The sequence below is a fragment of the Delphinapterus leucas genome, chromosome 2 (genome assembly GCF_059928025.1).
Source record: "Delphinapterus leucas isolate spDelLeu-1000000601 "Yukka" chromosome 2, BTC_Dleu_Yukka2, whole genome shotgun sequence".
Taxonomy (NCBI): Eukaryota; Metazoa; Chordata; class Mammalia; order Artiodactyla; family Monodontidae; genus Delphinapterus; species Delphinapterus leucas.
The window spans coordinates 1,060,059-1,075,544 of record NC_143130.1 but is presented as its reverse complement, the minus strand read 5'-3'; the positions used below and the strand labels follow the sequence as shown (position 1 = coordinate 1,075,544).

Below are 15,486 nucleotides of genomic sequence, written 5' to 3'. Positions count from 1 at the left end.
AAAAGTTTTCTCACTTTGGAGGGACAGGAAATGGGGGCTTGAGTTGGCGAGAGAAAAGATCTGGAATGTTCCACCCGGGGCCCTTCTTCCTAAGTGAAAGCCAAACATCAGCCGAAGGTCACAGTGGTGGGAGAGAGGCCAGAAATGAGCTTCCAGCAGCAATTCTCTCTGAGGGGCCAGCAGCTCCGGACAGAGCAAGCTGGGCAGGGGGCAGTGCCTGAGGCCACACCAGGCAAGGCGTTCACACCGCTCGGCTGGGCTCTGACCACAGCTTCCAGCAGCCAGAGAGGGGAGACAAACCCAGACCTCCAGACCCACCGCCATCCACGGGACAGGGCAGGCTCTATTCACCGGGCCGGGCCTCCAGACGAGGGTTTCAACAGAATCAAAAATAAGGTGAATGTGAAAACAGTTCCCAGCACTGAGGGCTCGTGGAAACACGCCCCTCCCCACTCTTCCCAGGCAGCTTGGGACCAACAGATACAAGTGATGCTGATCTAAAGCCCCAGCTCACTCACCCTCTACAGGGAAGATGCAGGCCGTGCTCAGGTAAACAGGGAGTAAAAAGACCACGTAGATACTGTTTTGGGGTGAAAAGCAGCCCATGTAGAATGGGCGCTATTTCAAAATGACTAAACAAGAAGAAACCCAGCTTGGGGTCTGTGCAATAATTCTACCCCTCATCCCCTTAAAAAAAAAAAAAAGGAAGAGGAGGAAAGGAGTGTGTTACACTCATACTGCTCACCGCACAACAAGCCAGTAAGTCAAGAGACAAGCTGCTGGGGCAAGGAATGGCGGCTTTATTTGGAAAGCCAGCAGACCGAGAAGATGGTGGACTAGTGTCCCAAAGAGCCACATTACCTGAGTTAGAATTCGGGCTTCTCTTATGCGAAAAGGGAAGGGGGTATGGCTGGCTGCTGCAAACTTCTTAGTGCTGGAATCCTTTGTTTTTGCAGCTGTCCATGTAGGTCTGGTCAAGATGTTCCTATAAACCAACAAGACAATTGTTTTTTTTCTGTTCTGCAGCTTTTTATCTCTGTATGAATGGGAAAGTGTTATTCCTTTAAAGGTCAGAGCCTTGAGAATGGGCTATCCTGTATGTATATTTCAGGCCACAGGCAACATTCTTTTACAAAAGGTGCAGAGCCAGCATGACTAAGCACAGGCAACAGCACAGGGTTAGAGCTAAAGGAATAGATCCAGTATGGAGTCGGGTTTGCTCTTCTGTTTCAGGAGGTCAAAATGCATAAGAACAAGCAAAAGCTCACATTGGAAGAAAACTTCAGAAAATTGCTTCTATGCTTAAGTAAGTTAAAAAGAAACATTTGATCAAAATAACATAACGGGGCTTCCCTGGTGGCGCAGTGGTTGAGAGTCCGCCTGCCGATGCAGGGGACCTGGGTTCGTGCCCTGGTCCGGGAGGATCCCACATGCCGCCGAGCAGCTGGGCCCGTGAGCCATGGCCGCTGAGCCTGCACATTGGGAGCCTGTGCTCCGCAACGGGAGAGGCCACAACAGTGAGAGGCCCGCATACCGCAAAAACAAAACAAAACAAAACAAAAAAAAAGGAAAAGACTGCGCGCCTCGCGGAGACACAGGACTTACAGTGTATGCGGTGGCTGAAGACTCCGCCATGCATTCAGCCATGCATGTGGCTCCTCCACATACCCCCCACTCCAGGTTCATCAGTGAATAGGATTGCCCTGCTGATCGCTATGGATTGGGGAGGGCATGTGACACAGGTTGAGGCAATGAGGCTGAAAGAACCTGCTTACATTCCACGGCAGGGGGACATAAAGAAGGGACTGTGCACTTGGTTGCCACTGGCAGCCATCTTGTGACCATGAGGAGAATGACCTTGTAGATGAGGTCAGTGAGCAGCAGAGGAGACAGATAGAAGGACCCTGGGATCTTGATGACATCTTTGAGCTCATCCTAGCTCTGAGCTTTCTGTTGTTTATGTGTTTATGCCAACTGAAGTCATGGTTTCCTAACTCAAATACTTTGTTTTTTTTCCTTTTTTTTTTCTATATGCTTCCATATTGCTTGCATTTCTTTTACATTCAGTGGTTATTCCTTCTGTAATTAGGGGAAAAGCTGTTTATATTTTGACAAGTTAATACATATGGAAACAAAGATATTGAAAACTCTTTAAGATGTATTATTTAAAGATGTAAATTTAAAAAGTAGGTTACAAAGTTTTCGATTGAGATGATCCAATTTTATTTTTAGAGGTATACATAATGTTACATATGCATAGAAAAAATCTAAAGGAATGCATACTGAAAAAATTGCAATTATTTTTGAGTAGTTGGATTATATGTGACTTTTTTCTTTTTGTCAGGTTCCTTCCTTCTTTCCTTCCATCCTTCCTTCCTTTCCTTTTTTCTTTATTCGTTTTCTGTTTTTCTTTTCTACCAATGAACATGGAATGACTTACATAAAGGTTTATGTAAAGGTTTACATAAAGGTTTACATAACCTTTATGTAAAGGTTTAAAAGATAAATAAAATTTTAAATAAAAAGTGAAGCACTTTGATTTGGCCAACAAATAGTCTTAGTTTTATATCCTCTCAGATTTGAGTTTATAATATTTTGCAACTACTAAAATGAAAGGGGGGAAAAAACTGGAGGCGCCTCCTCTTCTCCCAACCCCAGCATTAAACACAAGCAGACTCCACCCTCTTGTTGGACGCAGGTATCGCTGGCTCCCCTCCACCTTCACAGCTCTTCCAAGTGGACACTGAAAACGTTTCCTCTCTCTTCTCATGGGGGTGAGCCTTCCCAACACTGGTGGTTTTAGGGTCTTAGCTGATATCAGTTTGCCCTGTGGGGGTTCAGCTTCAGATCTACAGTAAATCCAGTGTCTGGTCATAGGATCAGCAATTAAAGCAAGAGATGGCTTTCCATGCCCTGCAAACAAATGTTTGATCCAAAATTGCAATGAGAAATTGTCTTTAGCATCTTCCTCTCTTCATTTTAGTATTACTCCTCATTTTTTCCCTTATTCTCATTCTCTATGGCAGGTGAAACCGTGCGTAATCACTAGTTAAATCCATTTCAACTGTAAGATAATCACAGTTGTTTTAATTGTTGCTACAGAAGACTTGGGTCCTCCAAGCAGCACGTCTGAACAGTAAGAGGTTTGCCTGAGTTGTTTTCTAGGAACTTGGCGACAGCTGTGTCTAGTGGGAGCTGGGCTGGTTAACACCGGATGGGACCACTGACCTTCCACCTGCACACGTGAGAGCATCTGCTCTGCCACCTTCTGAGGCCAGTAGTGGAGCTACGCCTGTGCAGAAAGGCTGCTGTCACAGCTGTTTCCAATCACCTTTCCCTGTGCTCCCCAAGCCTCAGACCGCCCTGCCCTGCTTCTTTACTCTTCCTCCCACAAGCATCCCAGCCCCTTGCCCTCGGGGGGCGGGGGAGGGGCGATTTGAGACTTGTCTGCCTTATGAATAGCTCTCTCTTTGCTGCAAACCTCGGGGTCTCAGCATTCCGGTGTGCTGCACCACGGGCAAATGAACCTGGTTTGGTGACACGGGTATTTAATAGACATTAAATCATTTCACTCTCATAAAACCTCTGTAAGGTTGGTATCATTAAAACTATTTACAGATAAGTCTTGAAGCAGAGTTTCACAGGCAGTACTGATATTTGAGACTGGATAATTCTTTGTCGTGGGCTGTCCTGTGCCTTGTAGGATGTTGAGTAGCATCCCTGGCCTCAACCCACTAGATGTCAGTAGCATCCCACTCTCCTCCCACCCAGTTGGGAAAACCAAAACTGTCTCCAGACATTGCCAAGTATTCCCTGTGGGGCAAAGTCACCCTCAGTTGAGCATCACTGCCTTGGGTGTTAACGTACCCAAGTCTCATTGTAGAGGAGGAGTTTGATTTTGAATTCCAGTCTGAACCAAAGCTTATGCTTGTAGCCATGATGTGCTGCATTGTTTTTCCCACCTTCACCGCTGGCATTGCTCCCCCCCCCCCCCCGCCCCCAAGTACATCGTACTCTTCTCCCTGCCATAATCTGGAATTTTCTTCCTTTCCCCACCTGGCTGGGGCAGTTATCACTAATGAAGAGATAATTGGACAGAGCTGTCCTACAGCAGCCTCACCTCCACATCTTAAAGTTCATACGTCAACCTCTGATCAGAGCCTCCATGCCCACTGTCTTCATCCAGACCAGGCTCTGGAGGGTCAGGACCGCAGCTGCCTATGTACTGTGGTTTGCCTAGTGCCCAGGGTATAGAAGAGATGCCCATACTTGTTGGATCTAATTAAATTGAAGCCCATTGTGCTTTCTTCTTTACCTTATGAGAGGGATCTATTCCGTCAACCCTTCTTTTTTTCCCCTTAGTTATTCCGTGGACAGTTATTTACCAAATAATTACCACATGCTGTATAGTCCTCTCAGAGACCAAGGATGCAAGTGATTCTTTACACTTTAATGGCGCTGGTGGTGGAAAATAGGCACTTGTTACAATAGTGTAGAGCACTCTATATATGAAGAGGCTCTTTTTTTTCTCTCCAGATTAGATTCCACTTGAATCGCCTTCTACCAAGGGTTCTGGACTCTCACATCTCCTCATATCTTACACCACCGAACGGAGGCTGTTAGGTGTTAACCTTACCTTGGGTACCACCGAAACGGAGAAATGGAGTCTCCACCTTCAGTGGGACCGTCAAGCTCCTCACCTCTCGAGCAGGAGACGCCCTCACATTCCGCCTGACCGGAAGCCGTCTTCCCGTCCCGCCCACACGCTCACCTGCGCATGCGCACACCTGGTTTTCTCCCCACCGAATCAGAGGCCGCGACGTCCCTGTGTGCCTCACGGGAGCCCTTGTCTGCGGGCCCCGCTCTCTCCCTGGGCCACCGCCTCGTCAACTGCACGCGAATAGACTCACGTCTCCGAAGTAAAGCAAAACCTGTGCACACGCCTTGTTTCTCTCCGGATACCAGGCCAGCTTGCCTTTCGGTTGCCAGCTGCTGGAAAGCGTCGTGTTCCCTGCCTACCGAGTCCCTGGCCTCGGCGACCCCGGGCTGGGGGCCACGAGGGCCCGCGCCCTGCTGCTGCTGAGACTGAGGCTGAGGCTGAGGCTGGAACCGCCGGTCCACGGTCCGCGGGGCGGGCAAGGCTGTCCTGCCATCCTGAGCGCTCAGTGCCACTGGCGTTTGACCAAGGTAACGCTCCCCATCTTTCTAGAAAAGGAACTCCAGCGTTTTCACTTCTTGGGATTTTTAAAAATTACAGCCACTCTATCCAGAACACATTAAACGATGCACAAATTGATGAGGAAGAAGTGAGCATTCTTGCTCGCCCGGTGTGAAGCTTTCCGCGTGAGGAAGCTTCCGCGTTGTCTCCGGCCGCAGAAACACACGCGGTGAGAGGGTGTCTCCTCCTCCCTCCCTCCCTTTGTCAGCTTCCTTTCATTAGAGGTAAACTTTTTGTTCCTCTGCGTTGTTAGGGGGGAACACGTCCTCCCCCTCGCGATGGATGGTTCAGTCTGTGCGAGGGGTGTGAACCTTCTCTACTCTCTTTCTCGTGGCTTCTCTGCCCACGTGACCTGTCTGATAGAATGAAGAGACTTCAGCTGGTCCTTGCGCATCTTCTCCCCCTTCTCTCGTGGGGAGGGGTCTGCGCTGGGGCAGCACTGCTCTGACCGGTCACGTGTTGTAGGATTCGCATGTCCAGTATTAGGTGGACATTCTTCTCTCATGCTAGACCACGTCTGCCACCAGACCTGCTGGTCCAGCCTGAAGGTGGTGTTTGGCACCCTTCTGCCTTACTTTTTGTCATATTTCTCAGTTTGCTCAGAATTCAAGTCAGAAAGGGGGTGAGATAACATTTATTCAGACATATGTTAATGAAAACTTAATAGTCAATCTATGAAAGAAAAGGAAACTTTTATTTGAGACAAATTGGAGGATTATAACTGGGGAACAGCCCCTCAGAAACCTCCAAGAGCTGTTCTGTCTGTTAGAAGTCGAAACACAGTTACATAAAATTTTTGAGACAGAGACGACATTAGATGATGTATTATTGACAGTTCACACAATCCAGATCTGTAAGTACAAAGTATTGGGTCATCCTGACCCCCTGACAAGATCAGGAAGGAATGTTATCTTTAAGGAGTTGTCTTGTTGGTGCCAGCAGGTATTTCTGCCAGTGGGGGAGTTTTTTTCGATGCATAAGGCAGATACAAAATGCACAGTGGGGGGAGAGAGGAGGCCAAAGGGCAGAGAAAAATTGTTTTATGTTTAAGTTTTTCTTGCTATAAAATGTGAACTTTATTTTACACATTTCTACATTTAATGAATTGTCCTTTTTTATCCGTGAGGGGTAGCCCTTTGTATATTAGGTATAATTCTATCTCATGTACCTCAGAGTATATTATTTGTCATGACTTTGTTAATGGTTTTTCTCCCTTTACATAAGTGTCTAATTGCTGTGTAGTCAAATATGTTGGCCTTTTCTTTTTTGGCCTCTCCCACACAAAAGTTACACATTCTCCTAAATTTTCTTTTAGCATTTCAGTGTTTATATTTTGATCTTTAATATATCTGAAGCTTATTTTTGCACATAGTTTGAAGTAGGGGGTCCAGTTTTTTAGTTTTTCCAGATGAATAGTCAATTATGCCAGCACTGTTTATTTTAAAAACCAACCTTTCCTTTTTTTTTTTTTTTAATAAATTTATTTATTTTTGGCTGCGTTGGGTCTTTGTTGCTTGGCTTGGTCTTTCTCCAGTTGTGACGAGCGGGGCTACTCTTCGTTGCGGTGCGCGGGCTTCTCACCGCGGTGTCCTCTCTTGTTGCGGAGCACGGGCTCTAGGTGCACGGGCTGCAGTAGTTGTGGCACACGGGCTCAGTAGTTGTGGCTCGTGGGCTCAGTAGTTGTGGCTCACGGGCCCTAGAGCACGGGCTGCAGTAGTTGTGACGCACGGGCTTAGTTGCTCCGCGGCATGTGGGATCTTCCCGGACCAGGGCTCGAACCCGTGTCCCCTGCGTTGGCAGGCGGATTCTCAACCACTGCGCTACCAGGGAAGCCCCCAACCTTTCTTTTATCAAAGATCTTTTTCTAATACCCAAGAGGAGCCTCAAATTTGAGATACTAATTAACTGTTCCTGCTCCTACATTCTTCAGTTAATCAGAGGTACCTCCACCTTCATGTTTGTCTTTCATGTTTGCACCATCACCTGACTACTAGCAATGCCCCAAATAACTTTAAAAAACTTAAAGCAGTTAAGTGTTTAATATAGAAAAATTAGAAAATATAAATAAGCAAGAGGAAGAAGTTGAAAACATTCATTATCCCCAAACTCAGAGATGACCTTGTGGTGTATATCATTGTAGACGTCTCCCCCTTTTTTCAACAGGAGTCCAGGGAGGATGGCTTTATGCCTGTTATCTTCCTTTTACTCCTCCAAATCCACCCTCTGCCACTGTGCTCTCAAGTCTCTGTCCCAGGAGCCCCCTTGTATGAACAACATCAAGTTCCCTTACTCTCAGGCTTCCTGTTGGATTTGGCCAGTGGGGACTCCAGCAGATGACTGGCGGGAGGGGGGAGGGAATGAGGTCAGGGAAGTGGATTCCTAACTCCCCAGATTCATTGTTGCATCCCAAGTGCTCCTCCGGGAAACCTTTCTGCGTGACTTTCTCCATCTGGGTCCCCAGGACTCCCTCCCACTCATCCCTTTGGGTTTGGGGCGGTAACATCACTGTCCTAAGTGGTCCTCCTGAACCCGTAACTTTATAACTGTCCCTTCATTAAACCCTCCTCAAATCATCCTAGGTCATACCATCCGTTTCCTGGCTGCTACAAGGGGGGCAATTTTAAAAAACGGGTGACACAAGTAATACCTGAATATATTTGTGCTGTAAGAAAAAAAAACAACTGAACAATACCCATGAAGTGAAAACATCTATCTTAACTTTCAGTCTCCTAATTGGATTCCTCTCCTCAGAGGTAACTGTTGATTTCAATTTGGTGAATATCTTTCCAGATTTTTATTTCTTGCATTTACTTACGCATAAGAAAATATAGACAAATACAGATTCTCATGCATAGATTTGGGGTGTGTGAGTATATGTGTGTTTACATAAGTGATATCATACTGTATATATTGTTCCATATTTTGCTATTTAAAATTGATACATGAGGATTTTTCTGCTTCAGAGCAATATAAACTGTAACACATTTAAAAAAACCTGCTGCCTAGTATTTTGTAGTGTGGAGATGCAACTATTTATTTAACCCCTCCCCTGTTGACTGACATCCTGGGTATTTCCAATTTTCCACCCTTATAAACAACATAACTAAAAATCTGTATACACCCTTTTTAATGTGCATGGACCATTAGTTTCCTAAGACAGATGCTGCGAATTCAAACCCTGGAGAAGCTTCAGCACATTTGCGGGTATTGTTCTAATGTACACCATGGAAGTGTCTCCCCCTTGTCCTGCGTGTAGATACACATGTATATATGATGGACGCCCTGGAAGACTAGCCACAAGGCAGTCTTTTCAAAAAGAGGGACTTTTAGTTACGAGTTGCAAGAACCTGGAACTCTGACTCGGGTCCTCTGATTCACTGTAAGGCGGGCGCTCACCTCAGCTCACCGTCTCAAGGTGTGCAAGATCCGTCACCGTCTTCACAACCATTTCACTTCTCTGTCAGGTCCCCTCTGCCTGGCAGCGTAGGCAGAGTCGTAGTGGGCGCCTGGGCGCTTTCTTCGAAGCAAGGAGGAAGAGGAGGGGCCCCCCAGCTCCCCCAGCACGTCTGTGGTTTCTCGGCTTGCTCCTGGGCTCCGAGTGGGGAGCTGGACCCTGTGTAGGGTGAATACAGGTCCGTCTGTGCGGCTTCCCTGGGGCAGTCCTGGTTGGTGCCTGCGGCCCCAGCATCACTATCCGTAGCACTCTCTCTCACTTTCCCAAGTGTCCCAGTTTGGCTGTTGATCTATAGGGTCACCGTCCCCGCCCCCAACCCCAGCATCTCATTTCCCTGTTTCCTTTCTATCTCACCTCTCTCCCCTCCTCCAACCTAGAGAATGTGTGTCTCATCTCAGCTTGGAAACCCTGACTTTCACCATCACCTCATATTCTTTCCAGTCTAGTGTTTTTGGTGTAAAACTGATGCCGTGACTCTTTCAAGGCCAGGCTCTTGATACTGAAAAGCCAAGATGTATGAACCTCCAAAAAGCATTTCCTCTGCTTCTCTGATGTACTAACCCTTCCCTGGGATGTCTGACGGTCGCCTCACAGTGGACTCTGACTGGTAAAGGGCATTGGGTAAAAATAAACTATGGTAATGAGAAACACATGGTATAGGAATCTAGACACATACCCACCCTTGCGTCATTCCCCTTATGTCCCCTTGTGACACCCTCCCTCGTGTCACTCCCCCCGAACCCCTAGAGGAAGCTGACTGCTCTCAGAGCTGCTCTCTGCTACCCCCTCCCCAGGAAGTAACCTGTGTGAAGCTGGCTTCCCTGGGGAGTCAGTTCCACTGCAGGGACCCAGGTGGGGCACTGGGCCAGGACCGTCTAGGATGACTTCAGCCAGCAGCTGGCCAGATGCCAGATCATTAGCGTCCCACAAAGGCCCAGGAGTTGGACACTCCTGGAAAGAGGGAGACTCTACACTGAGTGAGATCACCCTGAATTAATTGGAAGGAAGTTTCTGCTACCTAGTGCAGTGGGCACAAAACATTAAAAAATAAGTAGACTTAGGGGAAAATAAAGCCAGTTACATTTTTTGCATATCCGAGCTGTGACCTGAGATTCACCCCGCTGCATGTCGGGATTCATGTGGGATTGACATAGTCATAATAATAGTAGCATTTATCGATGGCATACTATGTATCAAGCTCTGTCCTAAGGACTTTACATGTGATGTTATAGATACGATTCACCCCATTTTACAGAAGACAGTTGAGTCACATAGGAGATTAAAGGATTGTCCAAGGTCAAGGGACACATTGGCCTTACAGACTGATGACAAACCCTGGAATGGAATTTGGGACGGGTCACCCCAGCACGTGAGAAAACTGGTGTGCGGAGATGAGGCGAACTTCTCAGAAGTTTGTTGACTTAGAGTATTAGTGGGCCAGGGTGAGCATGCTTTTGAAAAAAGTGCTATTGTTTCTGAGTCTATGCAGTATGGTCGGCAAAAAGAAATTTAGAGGTGAGAAAAGGAGCACATAAAGGCTATTCTGTGAATTCCTAAGTGAACTGAACTTTGTCCCAGAAAGGGATGAGTTTTGTATCTTGTAGCTCATAGTTCCACCTCCAGGACCCCAGCTCCGACCACCCAGGTAGAGGACCCCAGACTGCAGGCACACTGGCCCCCTTTAACCTGCCATGAAGCCACTGCAGACAAGATGCGCTTTGAAGGACGATCCCAGTTTCCAACACCAGAAGGGAAAAGCATTCCCCATCCTAAAGGGGATGAGGTTTTTCTTTTTGTTTTGAGACAACCTCTAAAAGTTTCCAGAAGAACAAATGCCTTCTCTGCTTCTCTTGATTTTGTCAGTGGCAAACGGAACATCGGGCGGTGGACTGTCATACAGAAACGAAGGTGGGTGTGGGGACTTCTGCAAACTGGAAGGAACCCCGAAGACTGCAGGGGTCCAGGCTCAGCCCCCTCTCCCTGTCCTGCCACAGCCAAGGCCCAGAAGGAGGGGGAGGGGAGAAGGCACTGCTGGGCATCAGGCTGAGGAATCCACCTGCATCAGTGCTCCCCTTAAGGAAAGGCAGTCACTCGCAGCTCCACACTCCAAACTCGCCAGTAGTAACTCCCAGGTAAGTGAGGAGACCTGGCCGGGAGGCCGTGGATCTGGGGGTGGCGTGGGGCGGCAGCCTTGGGAGCCTCCACGCGGCGTGGCTCGGGAGCGGTGAAAGGGAGAGGGTCCCAAAGGATGCTGGAGCAGCTGAGCCTTTCCCTGTGTGGCTGAGGGCAGTGTGCCTGCAGCCGGGAGGGCCAGAGGCCAGCGAGAGGGTGCTGCGGCACAGCCTGGAGGACTGGGGATGCCTCGGATGAGGCTCCGGGGGGATCAGGCTTCTCCTACCGCGGATTGCAAGTCCCACCCATCCCCAATTCCCAGAATTGAGATGCAGCCCCAGGAGGGGCGGGCGTACATGAACTGTTGAGAAATCATGATCTGAATTGGCTAAGACCTCATTTCTACCACCCTACGGAATGAGGAGTGGTGGTCAGTGGCGACTGTTGGAGACAAAAACATCATTGCTATAAAATTTTACGTTTCCTGTACACCTGACTTTAAGGCCTGAGTAACTGGTACCCACTCTGTTTTAGGAAGTGTACTAGAACAGACCCTTTTCTACTACGAAAGGAGCCCTGTTACTCTTGAAGAAACAGGGACGTCACCATTCCCTGGAATGTGATGAAAAGTGCTCTGGTTTAGTGATGTTTGGTGCATTTGGGCGAGTGGCGTTTGTCTTGATTTAGAGTGTGAGGGTGGAGAGGCTTGGCTCTGTGGGAATGAAGTTGGTGCAAGTTCCTGTGGAAAAGGGTTTTTATTAGCGTTTTGATTGCTGTTTGCAGGCAAGAAACAAAATAAAATACAGAAGTGTCTGCTTTGAGAGAGACTCTGGGAGAGCGGTAGGGACGTGCAGTGTTGCAGTGGCTCAGGCGACAGTGCAAGGGTGGGTCCCAGCCCCTCCCCGGTCCCTTGGGGTGTTGTGTTAAAGGGCAGCCAGCAGGGATACTGGTGACCTCGCGTAAGGGCAGCAGATGGGCTCCTCTGGGCAGCCTGGTGGGCAGTAGATACCAGACAGGAGTGAGGGGCTGGGAAGGAGGGGCACATCAGCAGGCAGACTCGGCCGTGGGTGCCGTGGAGGGTCACGTTTCAAGGACTCTGGGTAGACGTGGAACCTGGAAATGCAGGTTACGTATGATGAGGTGAAGAGCTCCATGATACTTAGGTATAAGAAAATCCTTTTCTTTACTTTTCTACATAAAATCAAATCTGGCTCAGAGTTCATTAGCTTGGCTGACAGGATGTCCCAGTCAGTCATTTTTGGAAGACTGTCACCAGGCAAAAGCATTTCTACTCCAGGTACCAAAATCTGCCAGAGAGAATCTTTGAGTAAAGGAGGCAAATGGTTTTGGGTAAGTCAGTAGGTATAATTTTAACCGTCACCACTTCCACTCCCTGGGTCCCTGGCCAAATGTATTCTGGGAGTGTCCCTAAAGGGAGAAACAGCAACACTGGGGAGAGCATATGCTGCATCCCTGTACGGTGTTTCTCCAGCTGGTGTGGGGACTGGCTGCCAACAGACCATCCCTCTGTACTGCTGAGCTGTCTGCTTCTGGTGTTGGGATGCCTAATGAGGTTAGGGAGTCTCATGGGCATTAGCCTATGGCCTGCTTTTTCTCTGTAAAGTGAGTTCCATGGTCAGAAGTGATGTCGTGTGGGAGAATATGACAGAGTATAAGCCATTCAGCAAGTCCGTAGAGAGAGTGCTGGCAGCAGCGTGATGACAGGCAGGGAACCAAACCCAAATCGGGAACAAGTGCCTGTTTCAAAGGGAGCAGTCACCCTTTCCCTGATGGAAAGTGGCCAATGCCATCAGCCTGCCACCTGGCAGCTGGCCTCTGCCCCAGAGTTCCTCACTGCACTAAACGGCACCGCTGGTCACTCAGTCGATCAGGTTAAAATCCTCAGAGTTCTCTGTCATTTTCCTTCACACTCAACATCCAATCTGCCAGCAGGTACTACTGTTTCTACTTTTAAAATGACCCCCAAATCTGATTTCTTCTCATCCACCTCTGCCTCTGTCACTCTAATCCAGGCCATTATTGTCTCACCTGGACCACTGCAATAGCATCCCAGCTGGCCAGCTTGCTTCTAATTTTTCTGGTCTACAAACTGTTCTCCACACAGTGCTTAAAATTTCTTTTTAATTGTGATAAAATACGCGTAACGTAAAAATGGTTAAAATAGTAAAATTTTAAGTGTGCATTTCAGTAGTGTTAAGTACATTTACATCTTTGTGCAGCCAGTCTCCAGACTCTTTGATCTTGCAAAATTGAAACTCTATACCCATTAAACAGCATCCCATTTCCCCTCCCCCCAGTCCCTGGAAACCACCATTCCTTCTCAATGAAATTGATTGCATGCCCCATATAAGTGGAATCATATACTCCACTTTTTGTGTGTGACTGGCTTATTTCACTTAGCCTAACGTCCTCAAGGTTCGTCCATGTTGTAACGTGTCAGGAATCAAAAATCAATAAGGAAACATCAGCTTTAAATGACACATTGGATCAGATTAACTTAACATATATATACAGAACAATCCATCCCAAAGCAACAAACTATACATTTTGAAGTGCACAAGGAGCATCCTCCAGGATAGACTGTATGTTAAGCCACAAAACAAGTCTTGATAAATTTAAGAGGATTGAAATCATATCAAGCATTTTTTTCTGACTGCAGTGGTGTGAAACTAGAAATCAATTACAAGAAAACTGGAAAATTCACAAATTTGTGGATAAAACAGCATGTTACTGAACAACCAATGGGTCAAAGAAGAAATTTTTAAAAAATACCTTGAGATAAAAAAGAAAATGGAAATGCAACATACCAAACCATATGGAATGTAGCAAATGCAGATGTAAGAAAGAAGTTCATAGAGATAAATCCCCAATTCAAGAAACGTGACAAATCTCAAACAACCTAACTTTACAGCACAAGGAACTAGTAAAGAACAAGTGGAGCCCAAAGTTAGTGGAAGGAAGGAAATAACAAAGACCACAGCAGAAATAAATAGATACTAAAAAGACAATAGAAAAAAATCAAATTGAGATATGGTTTTTTGAAAAGATAAACAAAAACGACTAAACTTTTAACTAGACTCACCAAGACAAGACACAAAATTAGAAATGAAAGAGGAGACATTACAACTGATAACACAGAAATGCAAAGAATCATAAACGACTACTATGAACAGTTATACACTAACAAATTGGGTAAGCTAGAAGAAATGGGTAAATTCTTAGAAGCATCCAACCTAACAAGACTGGTTGATGAAGAAATAGAAAATCTGAACAGAGCAATTACTAGAAAGGAGATTGAATTAGAATCAAACACCTGCCAGGAAACAGAAGTCCAGGACCTGATGGCTTCACTGGTGAGTTCTACCAGACATTCAGAGAAGAATTAATACAGTACTTCTCAATATCTTCCCCCGCAAAAGGAGAGAACACCTCCAAACTCATCTTATGAAGCCAGCATTCTAACACCCAAACCAGACAAGGACGCCACAAGAAAAGTACCAGCCAATGTTCCTGATAAAACATAGATGCAAAAATCCTCAAATATCAGTACGCCAAATTCAACACTATGTAAAAAAGGATCATAAATCATGATCAAGCAGGATTTATTCCAGGAATGCAAGAATGATTCCTCATCTGTTAATCAGTCAACCATTATACGCCACATCAGCAAATGAATAAAAATCGTATGATCATCTCAACAGATGCAGAAAAAGCATTTGACAACATTCAACATCGATTTATGATAAACACTCTCAACAAAGTAAGTGTAGAGGAAATGTACCTGAACATAATACAGGCCATACATGACAAGCACAATGCTGACATCATACTCAACAGTGAAAAGCTGAAAGCTTTTCCTCTGAGATCAGGAGCAAGACAAGGATGCCCACTCTCACCACTTTTATTGGACATAGTATTGGGACTCCAAGTCAAAGCAATTAGTCAAGAAAAGAAGAATTAATATCGTTAAAACGTCCATACTACCAAATCAATCTACAAATTCATTGCAAACCCTATCAAAATTCCAATGACATTTTTTCACAGAAATAGAACAAACAATTTTAAAATGTGTATGAAACCACACATACACCCAAAAAACCCTAAAGAGCCAAAGCAATCTTGAAAAATAAGAACAAAGCTGGAGGCACCATGCTCCCTGATTTCAAACTGTATTACAAAGCTAGAGTAATCAAAACAGTATGGCATTATTGTGGAGAAAAAGGAACCCTCCTACACTGTTGGTGGGAATGTAAATTGGTACAGGCACTATGGAGAACAGTATAGAGGTTCCTTAAAAAACTAAAAACAGAGCTACCATGTGATCCAGCAATCCCAGTCCTGGGCATATATCTGGACAAAACCATAATTCAGAAAGGTACATGCACCCCAATGTTCATTGCAGCACTATTTATAATAGCTGAGACATGGAAGCAACCTAAATGTCTATTGACAGATGAATAAAGAAGATGTGGTACATGTATACAATGGAATATTATTCAGCCATAATAAAGAATGAAATAATGCCATTTGCAGCAACATGGATGGACCTAGAGATTATCGTACTAAGTGAAACAAGTCAGACAGAGAAAGACAAATATCATATGATATCACTTGTATGTGGAATCTAAAAAGATGATACAAATGAACTTATTTACAAAATAGAAACAGACGCACAGACATA

At 46.0% G+C, this 15,486-nt stretch overlaps 1 protein-coding gene across 5 annotated transcripts in view; it reads left to right on the top strand.

Moving 5' to 3' along the window:
- LOC149749931 (uncharacterized) overlaps nt 1–6,715 on the top strand; it is a 58,250-nt gene extending 51,535 nt beyond the window's left edge. For all 5 annotated transcript variants that reach the window (XM_089906327.1, XM_089906326.1, XM_089906325.1 and 2 more), the window contains one exon: nt 4,537–6,715. The gene's annotated coding sequence lies outside the window, so the exon portion shown is untranslated. The remainder of the gene's footprint in view (nt 1–4,536) is intronic.
- Nucleotides 6,716–15,486: the final 8,771 nt, after the last annotated feature.